The 20,317-nt window shown below is 43.4% G+C and overlaps 1 long non-coding RNA gene across 7 annotated transcripts in view; it reads left to right on the top strand.

Annotated features, from left to right (window-relative positions):
• The window catches only part of LOC113219060, a 205,135-nt gene extending 185,608 nt beyond the window's left edge, over positions 1-19,527 (top strand). Inside the window, exons 4-7 of one of the 7 annotated variants that reach the window (XR_003305528.1) lie at positions 13,918-14,321; positions 14,672-14,829; positions 15,306-15,506; positions 15,583-19,527. This is a non-coding gene — a long non-coding RNA (uncharacterized LOC113219060). Of the gene's footprint in view, positions 1-13,917; positions 14,322-14,671; positions 15,507-15,582 lie in introns of all 7 variants that reach the window. The other 6 variants (XR_003305527.1, XR_003305526.1, XR_003305523.1 and 3 more) reach the window with 6 other exon arrangements.
• Positions 19,528-20,317: the final 790 nt, after the last annotated feature.

Genomic DNA, 20,317 nt, shown 5'->3' with positions numbered 1-20,317 from the left:
GTTTCGAGTTTCTTCTTCTTCGACTGAAAAAACTGATGCACCGAAGCTCCTCGATTTTGACACGATAAAAAAAGAAGAAGATCTGCACGAGACAACAATTTCTCTGAGTATAATACAGTACATCCCTGGATCTAATTAACGTACCGACTTCCTTTTCGTTTCGTTGATCGATTATACGAAAACCTCATCTCCACGTCCTCGAGATTACCTCGTTACCTCGAGATTAATCGAACATCGGGATGTCTCTCTACGCGTTGTATCTTAACCGCTAGAAAAGGAAGGGGAGGAAAAGGGGAAAAGAAAAAAAAGAAAGATGGAGAAAATAGAAAAGATCGAGAAGAGCGAAGAAACGGGAGTTAGAAGTCGTTCGATCTTCCCCAAGGTGGTTACGTGCCCGGTTAAAGGAATGATCCTCTGCCGAGGTTGTTGCGCGGCGAGTCTCCGGGGCAAAAATCGAGTCAGTTTAGAACACTTACTCCTCCATTAATGCCGTCATCTGCGCCGGTTCGGCCATTAATCGCGGCGAGGAGAAACGTCTGCCTCTTACGTGCCGGTTAAACCGTGGCCAACGGCTCATCCCGTCCCTACCTCCTCCTCTTCCTTTGCCTCTTCGGCTTCGAGAGTTGCCGCGCGCGCCATCGAGGAAGGCAGGCAAGCTGTGCTTCTCGCAATTTGTTGCCAAATTTATTACGTGGCCGGAGATAGAAAAAAGAAAAAAAAAAAAGAAAAAAGAAAAAGACCGTCGAAAAAAGCTATAACGAATGACGTATCGTTCCGCGCCGCTTGCCTTATAACCTCTTCATCCCGACGATCCAAGCGAGAGGCGATTCGTGACGGGGAGAGAGGGGGAAGAGGCGAACGGTGAACGAAAGCGAGTGGAGGAACGAGGGGAGAAAGAGGGAAAGGAGAAGAGAGGGTGGTCCACTTTCTCCGCTCTGGACCACCCTTCACGATTCGATCTTCCTCCGACAAAAGGAAGGAAGGAAGGACGATCAACACGAGTGTAATTATTTCTTTGCAAATATTTAGCGACGCAAGTACGGTACGCAAATGCCGGTTAATTGCGTCACCCGTTTACCACTTCTTTAATAATACGTTCTTAATGCCGTCTCGCCCTGTCCTCGCCGTGTATCCCTTTAATTGCCGCCGTTTATCCACCGCAATTATACGCGGTACTCTCTAATCCGTTTATTACCGCCGTTCTTGCTTTACTCTTTTCCAAGTTCGCGTTTATCACGGCTGGATTAAAACGAAACTGCGTCGCCTTTATTAAACGCTCAATTTAGTATCGTCCTTCCACCACGCGAGTTCGCCACTTGTCTTTTTCTCTGCGCTATTCGTCTGCCTCTCCTCCTCTTTCTTCGATGTGAAAGTGAATGGTCGCGCGAATGGTTAAATTTTCGGTGAAAGGTAAATTATCTCGAGTTGATTTTCGTTAAATTTCCCGTGAAAAACAGGGCGACGATTGACCCGTCGCGAAGATTAGAGAAGGGAAGGGGAAAAGAAGGAAGGAAATCGGAAAGAAGCATAGTCTCGGCCGCATATTCTCGGGCGGGCGAGGAGTCGAGCACAGTTAATTTCAAATGCGCTTAACTTAAAAGCATTTATCTGTAACCGTATTATTACAAGAGCTGGACTACGATAATTCGTTTCGATGTTGCTCGAAAGAGGATTTACCTGTCCCGGGGCTGGAAACGCTGGCCCGGGCGACGCATCCAACCTTCCTCTCTCCCTCTCTCCTCCCTCTCTTTCTCTCGTTCTTTTCCCCCTACGGATCCTTTCGGCACGGTAGGCGGTGGGCCGAAATCTCCTCTTCCATTCACCGGTTTCGATACTAATCGCAAGGTCATCGAGGATTCCCCGTAGAGGGCTCGATAATCTCGCAGCAGGACCCTTCCTTCCCATACGAAAGGATTCGTATCGTGCGCGAGCATCGAGCAAACGTAGCTCACTTTTCCCTCTTCCTTACCGTTCTTCCACCTCGTTTCCATCCTTATCTCCTCTCTCCTCTTCAAGGACCACTACTTCTTTCCTCGTATTACTTTCTTCCGTTTTCGCGTTGCACAGCTGCACAGTGTTTCGTATACCTGTCTCTTCCTATTTTTTTCTTCTTTCTTTCTTTCTCTCCTCCCCCCCTTCTCTGTTCATTTTTGGTCGAAATCTGACGCCATAAATCAGAGGGATTACAAAGCATCGAGCGGGAGCGGAGATTGCAGCTTGTTTTGGGTCCTCCGGGACGGAGAGAAACTTTGTATCGGTCGCCGGTATAGAAAAATGAAACGCTGTTCATGCATTATTCAGACCCCTTTTAGCCATTCCCCCCTTCCCTCCCAGGTTACAACAAGCTTCGATGATACGTGCCGCTGTTCATGCGGCTTCTCTCCGGCTGATTTGTCTTTCGGCCTCACGGTGAAATTTTATACACCCCCGGCACGAGAGGGGGAGAGAGGGAGAGACTCGCCCATTCTCGATGATTGCCTATTAGCAACACGATACGCGTGTAAATTTATACAAGAATGTGAAACCGACCTCTCCACGTATTGGACGCTACGTGAAAATTAATAACGTCATATGTTTTTCACCGATCCAGTTATATACGATCTGGGATAAATGCTAGTTTCTTTTTTTTTTTTCCAGTAAATATCGCGTGATAATCGCTGTTATGTATGTATCTCGATCATCTCATAAATAAAAACATTTTAAAAATTAATTGATTGATTAATTAAAAAAACCCTTTTCTCTTTCGAAACGAAAATTCTGAAATTTAAAATTTTTGTAACGATTCGTCGCAATAATTTCATTATATATATATATAAATTTGACGACTTGAGTTGAGTTTGTTCGAAATGAAATAACGTCGTTTTCTAAGAACTTCTTTTTCCATTGTGACCGAAGCGAAAATTGGATCAAAGAGCCGGAAGGGCGAAGGGAAGACGGCAACAAAACGCGCCTTCTTTCGCGCGACGAAAATTGCACGCGAAAGAATAATAAACGACATTTATATTCGCGCGCGCGGAATTTGAATTTACCCAACGTAAAAAAGAAAAGGGAGGGGAGGGGAAAAAATGTTGGCGAATGCTGGTGTATTCGACCTGGTCGCGAAATCAAAAGTCGCCAACAGTTTTTCCACCCCTCCTCTTTTTTTCTTCCTGTCCTCCTTTCCGCTTTGCGCGCCCGCTCCAATTGCAACGCGGTGTTTACAATTGTTACACGAAACCCGAAACGGTTTCTTTCTCTTTTACCAAGAACAAGAACTCTTTCCTCCCTTGTAAATCTTTTCCCCTGACGTATATATAACACATACACAAGACTTCTTCCAACGTTTCTCGATTTTTCTCTTTACCTTTCTTCATTTTTCTTTTTTTTTTTTAAGAAATTCCGACTCTAAGCTCCTTTCCTACGACTCCGAATATCATTCGTGGGAACCAATAATGCCTGTTGTCACCGACTCATACACAAGATCCTCCCGAAGAGAAGTCATCCTCATCCCCCATCCCCGATGAAAAAAAAAAAAAAGAGACACAATCGTCTCGAGAATCGAAGAAGATTACGGTAAATCGCATCAACATCTGTAAAGCTCGATCTCCAAGATATTCCCGAGGGCCTCTAGAATCTACCAGAGCCTCTAACCCTTGATCCTTTAAACTCGCAGTCGCACGATCCTCCCCCCAATTGTCGACAATAACCTCTCCCTTACCTGGCCATCGGGAAGGGTGAGGCGTGCGTGCATTCATCCCTCCTCCTCGAACCCTTGACGCACTTCCCTGATGGACTAATCAGACGAGAGATCTAATCGTCGATCGTGATATTCGGTACACTGGGAGACGGATGTCGCCTGCGGAGGAATTGAAAAGATATACCTATATAATTCCAACCGTGGAGAAGAGGGGAAAAAAAGAAAAGAAAAGAGAAACGTGGTTCAGGTGTGCGACTCGAGGAAACGTGGCTCGGATTAAGCGGTTAAATCGCCAACGCACGAGGGAAGGGTTGGTTGGTTTCGTCTCGAGATTTCCTTGGGCCGGGTTGAAAGACGGCCGTGAGACGTTATCATCCCAAGTATTCTCATTCTTTCTCGACGTGTCGCACGTTGAATCTTCGTCTGGCCAAGCAGTTCTGTAAGGAACTGCGAAGGGGGACCCTTCTTCGGTCGGAAGAATGCAAGAGATAAAATCGCGCAACCCCTGCGCTGACACGAAAGCGAAAAGGGGTAGTAGCTAGTCGAGCTTTCATCGACGTATTTATGCACACACGCATACGTTTCAGAATTCGCACACCATCCAAGACAATTCGGTTCCTCCCTCTTTCTCTCTTCCTTCGTCTTTTATTTTCCTCTTTCCTGCTCCCTCCCCTCGCTCCAAGCCTATTTGCTCCGACTCGATTCTGCCCTCGCGGCAACATAGTTCACTAGCCGTTTTAAAAAGCGTCTCCCCATACGTGTGCGACAGTTTGTTTTGAAAAGGGGAGAGAGGGGTGGGTCAGGAGAGGGTGGCTGTGTTCCGCTGACACAGGAGGAGACGCGTTCCTTCGCCACCATTGTGCGCCCAATACCTTGAGGATATTTCAAAGTTTAATAGAGTTATATCCGACCAACCGTCGAGGAAGCAGTGTATTCGCGCGTGTGTAGACAGCTACACGATTCCAGTTCGGAGGAAAACGGGCCAAAGGGTTTCCGCGCAACAACGAGATTCTGTTTTCTTTCCTTTTCCTTTTTTTTTTTTTCACCGCGTATATTTATATAATGGATCTACCTCGTTCCGAGATTGGATCGGTACACGGCTGCGCCCCGATTGTTGGATATCCGTGTCCCGATCCTTTCGCTCTCTTTGTACGATTGAGTGTCGCCGTGGTTGCAGATGTTCGTGGGAACGTTCGAAAAGGAGAGGAAGAAAAAAAAAATAGGATTGCATTATCGACCCTACGTTAAACATGTAACACCTTTTCATCCATTGATGACGAGTAAATAGAATTTTTCGGATAATCCATTCCATCGAATCGCTTCAACCATATCGTAAAGATAATTGGAAAATAACATCTTCTGGAATCTTTAAATCATCTCGAAATATATGTATTTGTGCAAGAGAAGATAACGTATTTTCCTTTTAACACGTTGAAAGCCTTTTTCGAAAGAGTTAAACTACCGACGAAATAAATTTCCAAACGAATCCTCCAATCTGTGCGAGAGACTCGACTCGTATGAAATCAAATCGAACGATCCACCGCTGTCATAAAGATAGGCTGTATCTCGGCGCAACGGTAAACAAGCATTGAAATTCTGGACCCGATTTCCCATAACGTTTTCCATGTAAACAGGAGGGGGAGGCCGGGCCAAATATCTTCCGGGAACCGCGATCGTTTATGCATTATTCGATTCGTGGCCGCCCATTTATCCCATTTTCCTTCTTCCAGCGCAACGGGCGTTAACACCAGCGGTCGGCTAACTAGATTCGCATATCTCAAAATGCACTGGCTCCATGTGTTGTAATTCGATGTGATTAACAGCACCGCGTGTTCGTAACTGTATGAACAAGTTGGCAATATTACCCACCTGGTCGTTTTAGCCAGGGGGGAGAAGGGAGCCCGCGTTTCAACCCTTTCCCTGTCGGGATATTGCGCGCATTTCGGAAATTTAATAAACGGTCGAACCTGATTCCATTCAACGCCGTGTTCGTTTTTGTCTGGTGGATGGCCAGGATAGGGCGCGAAACTTCTCGAGAATGGTTTTTCAAGATCCGAGAGAAGAGATTCGAGTTTTCTTTTTTTTTTTGTATCAATCGAAGATAAAAAAAGAACATGAAAGAATTATCGCTCGGTTTGAGATTATCGATCTTAAGTTGAAGAAATTATTTCGCTGTTTCGTTGAAGGAACTTTTTAAGATTTCTATTTATCATCCGTCCCGCCAAAAATCGATATCTCTAGAAATCTTATTACTCGGTTGATACGGGGCCGATAATATCGAGTTAACTCGAGGATTCGCGCGAGTTTAACTTATCCTCGCAATTTCGATGATCCAACATTGATTCACCTCGACCGAGGAAACAAGGGAAAGTTTGCCGGTAGACTGGATAATTGGCCGTGAAAAGCGCGGAGGCGAAGATCGATTATTAAACGGGAGAGGGTGGTAAACGGTGGAAAGGTTGGCCGGAAAACCCTTTCCCGATAGCTTTGATGTTTTCACAGGTGAGGAAGGGTGAGCTACTTAAGCATCGGCTCCTCGTGAATCGGCTCGTGTAGCCCACGTGCGCCGCCGCCTCCAACCAACCCCGTGAAAAGTTAATTTTGTTTGGCTTCCCCCGCTTTCCCAGATATTTTCCAGACGTTCGTTAAGCTTCTCTCCGTCCCCCTTCTCTCGCTCCTTGTCTCTCCACCGTCTAATTAATTAAAAAACTTGGAAAATCGATCGACGAGGGTGAAAATTGAACGCGTTAACGCGTCGCTTCCGCCAAGAGGGTGGGGGCCTCGTTCTCGTTGAAATCGAATCGGCCATTTCGCTACGGGGATTGTAAATTTTATTTCTTTCTCTAATTTCATCGGAACGAAGAGAAGGAGGGGGAGGAGCAAAGGTAACGACAACAGCTGGTCCAATTGACGAGGCACGGTTGTATCATCGATTGATCTCGATGAAAAATCGAGAGTGGGAACGAAATTCGCAGGATTCGTGTTACGTTGCACGGCTTAAACGAGCCACGTGTTCCAGAGTACCTCGTTTCTGATCGACACGCGTGGAAACAGCCTCGCTTTTCTATCACCCTCGTACGCGGATGAAAACGAACGAAGAAGATAAGGCTGGAGATATTTCAATCCCGAAGAAAATCAAGTACAATTTCTAATCTTCATTCATCTTCCAAGCTTAGAATCGATGGTAAATATCGAACGATAAAAGATTTCTTCGATTCTGAAATAATCTTCTCATAATAAATCCCTCCGGTACACGATAAACTTTTTCATGTACAGGAAACCATAACGTGCCATTAATTTACGTTTATATATATTATATATATACGCGTAATTCAAGCAAAGTCTGACTGCGGAAGAACAATATATCTCCTGTCCCTGCCCAAAACCGTGACCTCAAGAGGGTGTCCCGGCTCCTCCACAGTCGATCCTCCCTCTCGCAAACTATTCGCGAGACGAAACCGCGGCCTGCTCGTATCAAATCCAACAAATCCTCCGGCATGTCGCTAGTTGGAGAGTCGCCAGTTAATATACTCCGAGGTACGATAAATTTACGAGCGAGGACAAAAAGTGTCCACGCATTCCACGTATTCGTCCAACCGAGGGGGAAGGCATTCTCGCCAACAAAGCTGGTGGCAAAGCTACCGCGATTCCAGGTCCCCCGGAATCTGGAGATCGACGCAACTAATCGTGGAGATTGACCAATTTTATCAATAGCTCGCCCATGCATCCCCTGGATGCTGCTCTCTCTCCTTCTTTTCAACTTTCTTCCACAACCACGCGAGTCTTTTCACATAATTCGTCGCGTGTTTTCGACCACTCTGCACTCCTCCAGATTCCAGAGGATTTGTAAATTCGGCTATGTAAATATACGGGACTCGAATATTTGTCGCCGATGTTCGACCGGCTGCCACCCCAAATAGGAGCAGAACGAAACGTGAAACCGTGGCGCGGTTTTTGGAAAAGTTTCTTCTTCGAAGGGGGAAGGGGATGAGGGATGAGGCCAGAGGAGAATATTTAAAGCCCTCCGTGCGCGAGCGGAAAGCCGAATTTAGCCGAAAACAAGTCTCGTGTTTAAAAAAAATACCGCCATATACAGGGGATGGATTTTTAGTCGGGCGAAAAATGGTTAAAAGCAGTTTCCTTTCCACGGATTCTTACAATTGCACGCGACTCGCCGATCATCTCTCGAAATTCGAAATTTTAACATTTAAATCTAATAATCGTTCGATTATTCCGCGTATTATTGGCGACGATTTTTCGATAGAAGCAGAATCGTTGCTTCACCGACCAGAGGGGCACAACTCGGCACCGGTTTTCGTCAGCCGCGTTCATCGATCAAACATCAATCGATTTTAATCGCGGCCAACCCGTCGAATTTTATTCCGCGGCATAGTTCAATTTCACGGCCGCCCGATCGCGCCCAGCTTATTCGACCCACGCGCGTTTAATCTACCGTGACTGCAGCGAGATATCATCTCTGTTATAAAATTTGATTCGTTTCGCGTCCGTTCGCCGCGTTAACGTTTCGCCCATGATCCAATGGGAGCTCGGTTCTCAATGTCTCGACGAAAGTGCATCCCTTATTCGTTGCCACGATTCTTAAACGAGCGTGAAATATCGTGTCACCGTATAGAGAGCTTGATTACGAGATGTGAAACGTGTTCTTATAAACAGGATTTAATAAGTTTTATCGTAATGAACGAAGGAATAGAAGAAGAGGAGGAAATTATGTGTGGCGAGGACTTAGCATACGCGCTGACGTTGAAGTGGAGCATCTTCTGGAAGCTAAAACAGATATTAAAAAAAATTAGTACATGAAAAGGATTAAGATCGTTTTAAATTATACATGCATTTGGATTTATCAAATTCAAATTAATCGCATCCTCGTGAATATAACGTTCTCTACAAATTTAGAAATTCTCCAAGAATTTTAGATAAAGATTCGCAAAGTTTCAATTTCATATACGGTATATACGGAACGAATTCGAGTATATAATAATCATTTCGATAATTTTACATCGTTCGTACACGAGTACGTAACGCATCGACCGATCGTTGCACCGCTCGCTTACACGTTTACGCAGCAATTGCACTGTCCATTTCGAGAGCGGGTAGCATGCACTCAAGTACGCGCACGATTATGTTTATTAGTGGGGCCGCATGCTTTGCATACGTGTCAGCCTACTAATGTCGTCCCCCTAATTCCCCGGATAGCGTGACGCGCGCAACACAACGCCGCTGTTCTCGCGATAACGTATCCCCGTTAATCGTCCATTCCCGTTCCGCGGATACCGCGCGGATTTATTCGATGTATACTTAACGCGAGTTCTCGCGAGGGATGGTATACGAGAAATTGTTGTTCAAGTTTCCGCGTTATGGGCTTCTGCTTTTAACAGGATTCATACCGAGCGTATACGCCGAAAAGCGTAGTATTTTATAGTTTCTTCTCCGTTCGTTCTTTCCTCCCCGATCTTTTTCTCGTTTAAACGAAAAAATTTTTCTTTTTCTTTTCAACGCGCGAAAAAATAAAAATCTCGGACACGTTCGTAGATCAATTTATTTATTTATCAATGTTGCACGCCGAATAATATAACACACGATTCGATCCCATTTCTTTCACGAGAATGGCACTCGACTCGAATTTTTTTTCCCACCGTTGTAACTTCGTCGACAGAGAGAGTCGATAACACCGGCGTGTCAACGAATTTATGATTGTCCTCGTAAATTCAAAGCACGGGAGGGCCTCTTTCCTCTCCAGTTATTTACATAAACGAGGAAAATTTATCTGTTTCAGTTTATTTCGGCGCAATATCCGTTTTCGAAAACGCGCGGGCGACGTTTCAGGAATCGGCAAACACGGGGGTGGAGGAGGAGAGAAAGGAGGGAGGGAGGAGTGAAAAATGGGTGGGAGGAAGGGAGAGGGAGGAGAGGCGCGCGGATTCGTTTCGGTTTACAATTCAATTCGCCGCGCCGCGAAACCTGATAAAACGTTTCTACGTTTATTACGGTCAATTTTATATGTGTGTTTATCCGCGACACATCGATTCGCGCGTCATCGGCCTACCGTGCTTTCCCTCCATTATTCATAAGTTTCATCCGCTTCTCGGATTTCTCACATTCCACCCCCTTCCCTTTCCCTCTCTCAAATCCGACCACTACTACCCTCTACTATATGCTATCTAACGAACCGCGTAAAAAAAAAGGAGAGAGAGAGGAAAAAAAAAGGAATCTCGAACCTCTCCTCAAGAAATGTTTTTTTTTTCTCCCTTCTTTCTCTTTATCTTTTCATTTTTTACGAGTGTATTCGTCATTCGTTTCGTCATTCGACGGACATCAGTCGTGTCCCTCGAAGATTTTACGAAGGCGCCACCACTCGCGAGCCGGATGTTTGCGTTCCGCCGCTTTACGACCATCCAACGATTTCCCCTCGAAACGGAAGTAATGGAAATAGAAATGGAGGATCGAGCCAGCGGGGTTGAATATGTATTCATTTTTACCTACCAATAGCACTCGTGGAGAATATTTTGTTACACGTTGGTATCTTTTCATTATTGGAGTATCGGAGAAACGGGGAGGGAGGGGGGGAAAAAAAAAGGAAAGGAAGGAAGGAAAGAAAAACAAGAAATTGAATATAATTTAATAACACGCGGAGTTAACAACAGAGATAAAAACGACTCGCTGTAGGGAAACTGCATCGCGGAGTAGTCGCGATCCTTTCCTTTTTTCTTTCCCCCCTCCCCCTTTGATTTTTATCCTATCCTTTCCGCGTTTCCTTTCGCGCGTCCGCTTATGGGCAAATGGCGGGAACGAAGCAATAAGAGTCGAACGAGGAGAGGCAAATTGGAAAATTTAATGGCGTATCGAGAAAGATGGAACGGATGATACGAGCATCCTGGAAATCCCGTTACGCGAAATATTCCCTCGCGTTTGTCTCTTTCTGTTAGCGAGAAGAAAAAAAAAAGAGATAATCACGAGAAATTGAAAAAAAAAAAAGAAAGAATAGTACGGCGCGTATGTTTGAGATCAAAGAGAATATTGCTATATTAAAAAACGCGGAGGAACGATATGTTTTATAGCGTGGCAAATAAAGGAAGCGAAACAGAAGAAAAAAAGTTTTTGAAAAATATTTCGCGTGCAATGGAACGCAAATATATTTGATTCTTTTTTTTTTTATTGTCCTGGACAAATGCCATTCATTTATTCCGCTCCACAATAATAGAATAATATTATACCATATTTTTTTCCATTCATTAAAAGAGAAAATGATATAATTATATCATAAAAGTAAATTCTTACGCTTTAATTAAATAAATAAATTATTGTTAATAACTTGCTCCCTATATGATTTGTCTAACAAATCGATGTTTCATTTTTTCCGTGATAAAAAGATGTTAATTACTTGACACGAACTTATCGATCCTCGAACATAATTAATTAACTAAAACGAACATGTTAAATATATTTTTTTTTAAATTTTGTGAGAGATAACTGAGACAAATCCTATAAAATTATGCATCCAACAAAGATGTTACTACGATTATTATTTTATACACGAGTAACTTACATCCGACAGACAAAAAAAATAACTTCAACCACTAGCTACTACCATTTACCATTTCAAAGAGTTTATCAACATCGTTCCTTAAACAAAGTCTCTCTCCAACTTTCCTCCCGGAGCAAGTGCTACTCCGCGCGCGCACACGCATCGTTTTGACGAGCATTTCCTCCCCTGGGTTAAAAGCTGACGTTTCACGAGTGCATCGCGTAGCGGAGGATGGGTCATCCGGTATCGTGCGTCAGACGTACGGACAATGGGGGATGGTTTAAAAGAGGCAAGGCAGCCAAGAAACGGAACGCTCGTGGAGAAAGAGAAAGCGGGGAAACCGCACGGGTCGCGCGGGTAAGTTTCTAACGAGAAGCATTAGCGGAGTGGACGGAGGCGACATCAAATATGTAGATAGCGCTACGGGGAATTTCTCCGGAGAACAAAGTTGCTGCAACGTAACCCCGGACACGGAAACAGAAGGAGGTGAATCGGGAGCCGAGGGGGATGAGGAAACAAGAGTCACGCGAGGGGAGAGGAAACGGTTCTTGGCTCGTCCTTGGGAGGCAACCTCGCGGCACCAGACTCCCTTGTGGTGCGAGTCCAACCCTTCGTACGTCGGATAATAATGGGAAAAGGCTTCCAACACCCCCCTTGCGCCCAAGCACGAATTAAGTCTGCGGAAACGACGCCGCGTCTGGAATTGATTAACCTTCGCGTCGTTCCTTCACGCGCGGAATTCGTTGCCTATGACGTTGAAGAAACGATGGATTACTTGGTTATTTGGAATATCCGTGGAATATCCGTGTGATTTTGGAAAGAAGAAGATTATCAACAAGCTTGTTATTATTATTATAATTAATTTTTGGAAGATAGAACAATTGTGATTCTCATTTCTCGCAAGTTAAAAAAACCTATTGTTATTCGTTATAATGTTACAAATACAAGGGGATAATATCGAATTAATTTTGAAATTCAATCAGATAGTTTATAATTTTTTGTTATTTCGATGCGACCTTTTTCGCCCGATAACTTTATCAGAAACGGGCGACGTAACGAGATGATGCGCGGACACAAAAATGATCCGTGTAACGTTATTCGCGTGTACGGTTACGTAAAAAGCACGGAACCATTCCGATTTCGTTCAATCGTTTATAAAGCCAGCCGGGAGCCGATTTACCGTAACACCACGGTTCAAGGATTTTTCTTCTATTTTAGAAAAAATATATCCCGTCGCGTGTTTATTTCCATCAATTCTTTTTTTAAACAAATATATTTCCTACAATATCCTTTTCGTTTAAATAATTCAGAAAAAAATTATCCTTAACACCCTTCCGATGAATCGAAATTTTATTCCCGCACATCGGAAATTTAATCGATAGCGAATGGATTTTGGATTAAAACAAACTAGGTGTGTACCGAAATTTCTCTGGCGGAAAATTCGTGAAATGAAACCCAATAAAGCGAATCGAGGGAAGGGGAGGGAGGGATACGAGCGATACGATGTGCAAAAATTTCCAAGTTTCCTCTCCACGAAGGGAGGGAGGGAGGGAGGGAGGACGAAATAGGTCAGTTTTTCTATTAGCGCTAACCAACCGAATGATAATGGCAATTTCCATGAGAGAAGTTACAATCAAGCACGAACATTGCATCGCATTATGCGGTATTGCTAACCGGGGAATCGTCTAATCCAAAGTTGGGGCGGGCCAGATAGCGGAATTAGTTAATATGTAAAGCAGCCACGGGTGGAAATTCCAGAAATTCCTTGTCGCCCGAAGTTCCTCTTTTCGTTTCAACCTCCGACGTCGACCGACCCCTTCCCCCCCCCTCCCCTCTACCTGATTTTGTTTGCATTTCAACGCGATTCCCTCCCGTTTACGAAAGCGACGGCGAGTCGTTAAAAATGAAACCCGGTTACCCGAGCAAACGTTACACCTGAGTATTTAACTATACGTTAAACCGCAAGCTTTGCTGAATGTTTTCGACCACTGGAACGCCGCAGCGCCGGCTCGTCGCTTCGTTTAGCCAGTTTTTAAACTCAGATTTTTTTATAACGGGAGAAAAGTAATAAGAATAATCTTTTTTTTTTTCGCAAAATACTCGAAAAGGAATGGTAAATCGTATTTCAAAAAGAAATATTCGAATATTCTATTCCCATATATCGATCGATCTCGTCGATCACAGATACGATTCGCATTCTAAACTAAATGTGAAAAAATTTGATGATGAAAAATGTTACGAATTGTTAAATAGTGGGCGAAAAAATTAAAAAAATAAAAAAAAATATTCGAGAAAAAACTATCCTATACCTCGCATCGATCGATCCCATCGATCACGTTCCGCATGGTCGCGCAATTAGCGCGCGAATTCTACTAAACGTGAAAGGCTTATAACATCGCGTCACGAGGGGTGTCGAGAATGGGGGCAGGGATCGAGGGATGAAATACGCAGGGTGAAACGAAGGGGCCGAAGAAATGGCAGGAGAAAGAGAGAAGGGGAGAGGGCAAGTGGCTGGTACCACGTGCTGAATCAAACTAAGCGTAACGTTTTGGGGTTGCACGAGGGTTGAAGTGTAACGAGAGCGGAGCTACGCGGCAAAAACGGGCGGAGAGGGAGGGATGATAGGGTGGTGGTGGTTGGGTATAGGGGCCAGAAAAGGGATGATGCTCCTCTCACCATGCTTCCTTCCTCCCCAAAGGTTGGAGGGCTGCGGAAACTGGAAGAAGAAGAGGAAGAAGAAGAAGAAGGTGGATGCTCGCAAAGGGAAAAGACGATGGGACGTAACGGGGTGGAGGAAGAAAAGCAGGGAAAGTTTCGGCGGTGTATCTCGCCACGTCGTCGAGCTACTCTTCGGGTGAATGGAGGAGGAGTGGAACGAGTACGAGACTCGACACGTCAGCCGCGCCTTCACTTAACGGAATGGAATTTGTCAACGGTTCCATGGGACGTCGAATAAAATTCAAATGGGCAGGGGTGGGTCAGTGAATATATCGACCTACCTAATCTTTCTTTATTCAACTTGGAATGTTTTACGTTGAATCTCGTTTTCGCTTGATTTCGATCGATTCGTCGTTGCGAAGAAAGAAGAAAGAAGAAAACTTGGTATTCGATGTTTAGAATCTTATTTTTTTAACGTGTCTTGGACAAAAAATTAAATTTTAATAAAACAGGGAGAATACGTGAAATTAATCGTAGATAGAGAATGTGACGGTTCTATTGTACAATTCGTCGTGTATCTAATCAAGTTTTATAGGCAATTAATTTTTTTTTTCATCCGAAGATAATATAAAATATCGTTTTACGATCGATTTATAATTTTGCATAATTTCCAACGGAGAATTAACATTTACGATATTACGTAAAAAAAAAAAGAAGGATAGATGAAATTGCTTGCATTGTTTCATCTTACTTTAATCCCGAGAGAACTAATTGGATTGCGCAAAATGTTTCAGATTTTCGTGACGAGAACGTGCCATCCGCCGATAATTCAACGGTTAACAACGGTTGATTATGAAAGAGCTTTTTCTCATCAAGGAAGAAGAAAACGTTAATATGGAAATCTTACGAATTTTCACGAAGTTTCCCTTTAAGCTGAAAAATCATTTTTCAAGTGAATATTATTTTTTATAATTAAATAGCCGTCTACGGGCCAGATTAAAGGCTTTCTTCTTTGTGAGATAATCACTTTGAAAAGGTACGCGAAGCTTTACCAGTTATCTAGAGGCTTCTACCGTCGGTTTTTCCGGGAACAGAAATTTTAATTAGTAGGTAGACGTCTTTATATCCAAGCAATCACCCGAACTATTAATTTTCCTCTTTTAAACGTTTCATCTTTCGTTTTCGACAAACAAACCGGTCTTTCGACTCCTCCCTCTCTCATTTCATCCCATTAAGTCAGTTCAATATAATTCAAATAACAATCCAGTTCATCTTTCATGCACGTATATTTAATATTTTTAAAACGAATCGAGAAAAATACACAAAGCTCTTCAACTTGGTTCAACTTTTCCTATTAGAATAACCGTCGAAACTTATCAAAAATTTTCGAATAATTTATTAATTCGAAATCTAATATCTCTTCCTCAGGCTCAAAATTTGGATAGTCTGAAAAAAATTGAAAATCATAAGATGATACGTACCATCATTACTCGACCTCTGATGCGATTAATCTCTGTTCGAGGCAAAATGAAAAATAGAGAAGAGAGAATGCAGAATATCGATGCAACAATATTATATTTTCGGATCATTTTTCGACTTCGCCTCCCTGTTCATCGCTTTTCTCCTAACGTAAGTAAACCATCCTTTCCCTTTCCCTGCGGGAAAGATCGATCCGAATATTCCATAGAATCCTCTATATCCGCAGACGGTAAACTACTTTCGACTTTTTTTACCCGGGTCTGAAAGAAGAAGAAGAAGAAGAAGAAGAAGAAGCAGTTGAGAGAGGGTGGTCGGGAGCGGGTCCAGGAAGCTGCATTCAAACCAAGGGATATATATCCCCGGCTCTTTGGCATCGAGAAAACTAACGAGAAGGCATTCCAGGACTTGGCTTAAGGAAGTTTATTTTCTTAATACCGAGGGCCGTGCATCAGTCTTCCTGTTAGAGTCGCAAGTCGCTATTCAGAAGCTTCATTAGGAGAAGCACGCATTCAGATTGCTTGGTGAACTCGCGTGACCCCTGGCCATTCCAAAGGTTTTAAGAGTATCGGTGTCTTTTTTAGAATTTCCTCTCCCTCTATTTCTCTTTCTACTTTTTTTTTTCCTTTCGTTTCCCTCTTCTTACTCTTCTTCAACCGTTTCTTCCACCCCGTTCCTCTTTCGTACTCCGAGACCACTTTTTCAATTTTATTATTAAGCGGATGAAAGACGCGTTGTAAAATTTACTCTGTCTGGAAAATTTGTTTCTATAACTTAAGAAATTATTATAAACGGTATCAAAATCCTCTTTTTCGTCGAACAACCTTCGAAAAGTTCCGGAAATAAATCGAAGGTAGTCCAATTATTTTCTTTATCCCTTTTATTATCTTATCAAATAATTAATTGACTCGTCGATAACTTGTGCAAACGCTTACACCGTTATGAGAAAGAATATTTCTTCTTCGACGCAAAGATTTTCATCCATTCCCGTTTCAAAAATCAAACGAAAGAACACGAGAGATGCGTAGATTACGCGATAACGAGCGTTGTTCCATCCGCTGCTATGAAAAAACGCGGAAAACACTTAATCCTACAAAGCGATCGGAATTTTTCCACGGAACGAAACGAACGAGAGGAGAGGCGTACATAACGGCCGTCAACGTGGAAGGCGAGGCGCCGGTCAAAGCGACATCCGCCCCATTTAACGCTCACCTTATTGACCTTATGCTTAATATTAACGAGGCGACGCGGTCATCCGGCTGGGCACAACACACGTGCACCTACGTGTACACGGGGTATACAGAGAAACGTAACTAGCCTGAAGGCCGTTAACCTCCTCATTTGCACCGCTTTGATCCAATCCTATTTTCCACCCTTGCCGGCGCCTCCCCTCGCCCGATCGATCCTACAAATTCTCCCTCTCCCTTCCCCCCCGCGGATTTCGCGCTAACTAATGTCCTCCCTCCCCCTCCCCCTCCCTCGCGCGATATAAAACGGATCGGCTGAACAGGATTGATTTGCATAAATAATTGCGCACATATCATCAAGACACGATCGAAACCGGCTAATTAGTAGACCGTTCCGCGGGAACATGGCCGCGTCAAGGTGATTACCGAGGAATACGTATGCGAGAGTATCGATAGAGGATTCCTCTCTCTCTCTCTCTCTCCACACGTGGAAATGAAATTATAGGTACAGGACATAGAGTTCAGTTGCGGCGGAGATATGCTCGATACCTCTCACTCCGACTTTTCCTCCCGGTTTATTAATTATGGAAAATCGAAGGTGTACGTGATTTCAACCTCGCGCGCGACACAATAGCGGAAAATATATACGTTGGATGGGAAGAAGTCTCGAAGTTTTCTGTTTTTTATTCTGTTTTGGATTTAGTCCGATATAATCGTAGTAAACGATCTTTGTTAAGAGAAGGATTAATGAATTTTTCGTGGAAAAATTATAACAGAAGAAGAAAGAAATTAGAATCGAAACGGATTATACAAAAAATTTTTATCTTCCCGCGTGAACCAGATCCGCCCTCCTCTACGTCAAACTAAAAGGACGAAGGGCAATGAACAATGTTTCCGATCAACCACGTTCCACGTACTAACCCCTATAACGAGATTACCCCCAGCCCCAACTTAAATCTCGATTCCAAACGAAAGTTGCAAGTTTTGCCAGTTTTCAAATTCCTCGATAGGAAAGACCATCGAAAACGATTAACGATTCCTCGCATTCTTTCGCGATTCTCCCTCCTCCCCTTTCTCTCCCCCACTTTTTCTTCGATAATAATCTCACGAGGTGGAAATAAAACGCGAGCGGAAAAGAAACGAGATGAAAAGAGGGGAAAAGAGAGAGAAGAAAAGAGAGGACAGCGTTTCATTACGCGCGGAGACCGACAATGCGAACTGGAAGGCGCAAATTACCCCCGATTCGTTTTAACGATCGTCAACCGGACGAATGGAGAATGCTATGTTACACTTGGCGATCGTTAAAACTTAACGAAACCTTCTTTCGACCCAGCTGTGAAACGGGCCAGTGTGATGGGGGAGAAGAGAAGATATAATTGCATTCTCTTGAGTCATCGGATCGGATAACCATTCGTATCTGATGAATTTCATGAGAGAGATTCGATTAATAATTGATTATCGATTACGGAACGCAAGAAAAATTGAAAAGATAGATCTTACAAAGTTTTCGTTGATTCTCGATCTTGGAATTAATTTTTGGAGATAAAATAAGAGAGGGAAAGGAAGGGTATTGTGCAGTCTTCTCTCGTTCTTTTCGTCCTCCCCTTTTTTCCTTAGCGCGTTTCCACGACACGAACAAGGTATTATCCGTTCGCTTTTCCCTTCAATGAAATAAACATGAGATGGTCCTGAGTTGTTCGCCGTTAAATTGGCTCGCTTCGCTTTTCGTAACTTTCATACGAACTAAATAGACGTTCGTATGTTTGTCTAATTGCCAATCGAATAGGAGAAAGTAAATTAGGAAAGTGGATAAATGGGGGAGGGAAACCGGAGCGACTTCTTGGCTTCAAAGGTTCAAGGCTCTCGATTCAAAAGTTTTTCCCTGCACGTGCAAGCTTTTTTCGTCTCCCCCTGCCAACCTAAGTTCTCGTTCGTGTTTAACAACGAGGGAGGAGGGAGCCAAGGAGAACACTGTTTCATAAAGTAGTTGAAATACACCGATTTACTCGTATCCAGGGAGCAGCTACCTAATGAAAGAAGGAAAAGGACGCAGCCCCCCGAAACGTTGCAAACTCCGTTCCATTTTCATTTCGGTAGTCGCACAGCGTTCCGGACAATTAAGGGAGCGGCATGGATGTAAAGTTTCCGCGACTGTAAATTGAATACATCAGCTGGGTACTCTGGCGCAGTTGGAAGTCGAAACTTTGAAGGAGGCGGCGCAACCGTGATACCACACCGTTGTTCCGTCATTACGAAACGAGCGCCTGGAATATGCAATAAATTGGACATAGTTTAGATGCGAGTTGGAAAATAATCGTGGCGAATCGTGTTCAACGCCGGATTGTGTTCCAGCGACCGGATTCGAGGGAAGGAAGACGTACGATGAGAAAGAAAGAGAGAAAGAGAGAGAGAGTCACTACAACGAATCCCGTTGGAATTAAGAGTTTGGAGAAGAGTCGATGCATGAAAGAGACATGGAAAGATTTTTATTCCTCGGCTCGGTAAGCTCGGAGGAGAATTGAGGCGGCGGCGTTGCGCGTGAAAGAGGATGTGACGAGAGTGGAGGAGGATCTTTTTTTTTTTTTTTTTTTTTTTCAAATTAAAACTTGGCTTTGGTTTGGTCCGTTTATTCGTATACGCACGGTAAGATTAATCATAGCCGCGAACAGATCTCGTATCTTTATTAATGATACGAGTTGTTGTTTTCAACTCGTATGCAACTTGATATTAACGATATTTTTCATCCTTCTTTTGATCGATGAAAATATTTCAAGAGGAAAAACAAATTTTCATCCTATTGTATGCACAACCATATTGAACGCGTAAATTCGCGATAATTAAACTACGGATATTTATGCATTTATGGAAAAATGTAAAAATGTAACGATGCGCGAAATGCATACGATTCGTGAAAAATACACACATCCGGTTGTATGAAATAATTGTTAATATCTGATGGATGAAATAAATATTTAATTTAGGCTTTACTTTTTTTTTTTTATTATTTATATTTAAACACGCACATATTTGTTGCAGCTAATAATTAGAGTTTGCCACTGACGAGGAACGAATAACAATAAGAGGAAAGAAGAAAGTGGACGTAAAGGATGAATGACGATACGTAAAGGATAAAAATATGCGATCTCTCGGTTTGGCCATCGTTCGACGGGGACATTCGTTTCATCTAAAGGTCCCCGTTGTCGGCGTGAACGCACTTAGAATCCTCCCCCGATAAATCCCGTAATCCGGCGTGTCACATTAGAAATACGAATTTCTTGTGGCGTTTGTGCGCTTTGCCGAGAGGAAGATTGCACTTTTTTTATATTAGAGGGGCCGTCGGAATCCTGGAGCTTTCCAAGTAACGTAACGCAGACAAATTACACGTGGCAAGGCCACCCCTTTGGACTACACGTACCTACCCCTACGTGTGAGCGCACGTGTACAAACCGCTCTATAATTGGCGATACGTGTGCCGTTGGCAATAGGGGTGATTCCTCCACGGAGAAATGAAACGAACTGCGTTTTCGCTTATTTATGATGCCATTTCTCGGATTGCCCGTTTAAACGTACGGTCTATGATCCCCAACGCGTGCTGAAAAATATTCTGACATCGATTTTTGCGGATCAATCTTACCATTTAGCTGTTCTGTTTGTTGTCACGTCGAGATGAAGATTTTTTTCATCGATCAAAAATTTTGCGATCAATTTTGAACGTATTCCACGGTAAAAATGCGATAGAGATATGAAAATATATATTCTACAATTATGTAAAATGAT

The sequence above is a fragment of the Apis mellifera genome, linkage group LG10, assembly GCF_003254395.2.
Source record: "Apis mellifera strain DH4 linkage group LG10, Amel_HAv3.1, whole genome shotgun sequence".
NCBI lineage: Eukaryota > Metazoa > Arthropoda > Insecta > Hymenoptera > Apidae > Apis > Apis mellifera.
The sequence above is the reverse complement of the archived record's forward strand: the minus strand, read 5'-3'. Positions and strand labels throughout refer to the sequence as shown.